This window comes from Ailuropoda melanoleuca, chromosome 4 (genome assembly GCF_002007445.2).
Source record: "Ailuropoda melanoleuca isolate Jingjing chromosome 4, ASM200744v2, whole genome shotgun sequence".
Classification (NCBI taxonomy): Eukaryota; Metazoa; Chordata; class Mammalia; order Carnivora; family Ursidae; genus Ailuropoda; species Ailuropoda melanoleuca.
Genome location: NC_048221.1, coordinates 2,478,718 through 2,479,302, shown reverse-complemented (window position 1 = coordinate 2,479,302; position 585 = coordinate 2,478,718).

Below are 585 nucleotides of genomic sequence, written 5' to 3'. Positions count from 1 at the left end.
GGATCACGCCCTGAGCTGAAGGCAGACGCTTAACTGCTGTGCCACCCAGGCACCCCTTAAAAAATATTCTTGCATGGAAACCACAAGCACCAGGACTTCGTGTACTGTGATACCGCTTGGCGGGGAAGTAGAGGGCCGGCGGCATTTTCTGTCGGCAGGCAGGCATGCAGGCAGGCAGGAGCAAGCACTCAGTGCCCACTGGGAACGGCCACTGAAGCAGGGGAAGAAGGGGAAGGGGCCCAGCTGTGGCGTGGGAAGTCATGGGCATGAGCGGTGGGGAGCAGGACAAGTGGTTGGAGCCAGCCTTCCAAAGGCTCAAGGCTTTGGCCTTTCCCAGCAGCCTGAGCAGCCTATCCTGGGGCAGCTGGGCCTCACCAGGGGGTTGCCTACAAATGCCTATGGTCTCTTGATTTTTAGCCTCCCCCCGGGGAAGCAGTTCTGGGACACTTGGCGGGGTAGTCTGACTGTGCTGCATTCATTTCGCAGAGCAGACCAGGTCAGTTCTGTGACCCACAGAGAGGTTCTCCTAGGTTGGTGGCCTGGGCTCCGGCCCAGGCCATTCCCTGGGGGGAGTGGATGGTAGGG